Source organism: Camellia sinensis, chromosome 7 (genome assembly GCF_055761805.1).
Source record: "Camellia sinensis isolate YWXY chromosome 7, ASM5576180v1, whole genome shotgun sequence".
NCBI lineage: Eukaryota > Viridiplantae > Streptophyta > Magnoliopsida > Ericales > Theaceae > Camellia > Camellia sinensis.
In genome coordinates, this window is record NC_138967.1 from 35,975,837 (window position 1) to 35,978,849 (window position 3,013).

The window sequence follows — 3,013 nt, forward strand, 5'->3', positions numbered from 1 at the left end:
AATAGTAGAAATTAAAAACACCTCATCTTTAACTTTCAGATAACCATATTTTTTAATCTTATTTAAGCTCTTTATGTCTAATAAATTATAAGTAAAAATTGTACCAAACAATCTGATACATTATTTTTGAATAAATTAAGCTATAAATAGTTGGTTTAAACTATACCAAACAACCCCATTGGTTGAATTGTAAGTTATAATCCTTGATATATGGCCAATTATGGAAAGGTAACATTTGGTCAAAAATTTAAAAAAAAATCACTATAAAAAAATTGAATTATATATTTTGTTATACGTTTTCTTTTTTATGCAATATTAAAAAATCACAAAAAAATTAATTTTCAAAAATGGGCAAGCCAGCCATTATTCATTGCTTTTGGGACATTGACATGACAATGCCCAAATGCATCTAAGGCCTATTTTGGAAAAATGGTAAAAAGTAGTTTTTTTGGCTTTTAACCAAGTTTTTAACTTGTTTAGATAAATGATTTCGAAAGTTGGTAAAAAGTTACTTTTGACTTTTTTGATAAATATTTGTTTATGATGTCAAATTATAACAAAATGACCAAATTATCCGCATTCGATTTAAAATATTTACAACCGCACCCATGTAGCACATTTTGACCCATGAGAGATAGAATTGTAATTTCACCAGTGGCTAAATACTAACTTCCCAAATGAAAAAAAAATACAAAAAAGTCAACTTTTGACTTTTACTACAAACATAAAAAAATTGGCTAAAAGTCAAGTTCCCAAAACACCCCTAAGCCATTCATTTGTGTGCACTCCACATGGGTCTCACACAATTAAATGATTTAGATGCATTTGGAGCAATGTCACATGGAGCATTAAATAGTTTTTATGGGCAAACACATTGTTATATTTTATATGGAAAATATTAATAATTAAATTTATAAACTTTTTTATGAGTTAGTATTTTTTTTTCCTGACACCACTGTCAGGTAAAGAAAATGTTTGAGACTCGCTTTGTGAATGACCCTCACACCTCAAAGTGGTCTTGACTCTCCATGTATGTGTGGGATCCACATCATGAGTGGTCTAAATTTGTAGAAATCTTGTAGAAGTCTTGTAAAAGTAGAGGTCTCAATCATGGCTCGTCAGGTAATAACCCCTATTTTATACAACTGAAACCTGAACTTCAGCACTATCTTTTCTTTTTTCTTTTTTTTGGCTGCATTATAAATTAAATATTATAATTTCAAAATTTTTAACTTGCAAATTGCAGTATTTATATATTTCATTTTGCAAGAATATATATATAAGTACGTATGGTTGAAATTCATTGTGAATCTCATTGTACAAAATTTGAATTAAGCTACACATTGTATTTCTGCATAAAATCTTGAATATTATTTTCGCATACTAAATTTATTAACTTAATTTACACTTTTATGAAAATGTATTTTAGCAAAATATTCATGGTCAATGTTTGTTCTTCTTGCAGCCAGAATCTTCATCATCTACATCTCATTCCACATCCAATGCAATTGTTCCATTTACACCTGCTGAAAAGGTGAGCCCATCATTTTCCCAATCATATAGATATTCTTTGAACATGATATAGATTCACATTATGATCTTGATCACATAATCTCCATTGGAGTTTATAAAGAGAATAGATAAATGGTTGGTTAGTATAGTGTTCAATTAAAAATTCTAGGGTTTAATATAAAGAAAGAATTTAGGTTCCGTTTGGTTCAATCCAAGGGGTTGTTGACCTGTTGGTAGGTTGTGTTCCATCTATAGTTTCAAATTCAAAACTTTACAAGTGTAAATAATTTTTTAGGGCCAATTCATTCGGAATTTTGCCTCGACTTTAATTGTCACCCGTGCTAATGGAATGTGAAATTAGTCCCTCGAATTAGTCCGTTTATCAAGCCAAATATAGAGTTATAAAAAAAAATTAATAATAATAAATAGGTTATATTTGGTTTAGCATAATAAAGTGGAATAAAATTATCATTCCATCATAATTTTCATTAATACGTTTGGTTCTCTAAACAATAATGAGTAATCTATACCTAATCTATACCTGGATATTTTTAGGGTAAATTACACTTTGCTCCTTATTGTTTCAATTTGAATAATTTGGTTCCTACTTTTTAACTCTCGTTTCAATTTCGTTCTTTCGTCCAAATTTTTATTAATTTTTTTTACGTGTACACCTTAGTAGACTGACAATTGTCTCAAAATTATTAATTTTAATGTCTAACTTGAATGGAAGGACCAAATTTAAAATAGATGTAAAGTATAGGAACCAAATTGTTCAATTTAAAATAATGGGGTCCAAAGTAAAATTTAAATTAAACTATAAGAGTTAAAAGTATAATTTATAAAAAAAATTACACTAAAAAATATTTGTCATGTAAATTAATTTTGCACCAAAAAAAAATTCTATTATATGTGTTCAATAGAAGCCAATGAATAACCGCTCTTTTATTTTTGAAGAGATCAATGTGTTAAAATGCCTAACTTAAAAAATGAACTTCCTAAAAATAGACTTAGATTGATGATTTTTTTAATGGTAATTAAGTCTTTTAAAAAAAAAAATTTACTTATTCAATCAAACAGTTAAAAATATGTACAACATTAAAAAAAGAAAAAAAAGATTTTTTATCGAAACAAACTGAGCCTAAGTTAATTACAATTTATATACAAGGTTTTAGTATGGAGTTATTGATGTAATTTCCTATTATGTTTTTAATGTTTTAAATTAGATTTGCCAAACTTAATGTTCATAAATAATGCTTATTCTATTAAAATAATAAACAGCAATACTAGCTATTATGAAAAATCTTTTATGAAAATCATCATGAAAGATTTGTGACCTTTAGATTACAGTTGCAATAAAGTACCTCACACTAATTAAGGTAATCTAAAGATCACAAATCTTTCATAATCACTTTCATAAAAAAAATTTCATGATCCCTAACATTTCTCAAATAATAAATGGAAAAATAATTAATACTTATTACTATGTGATTATGATGTT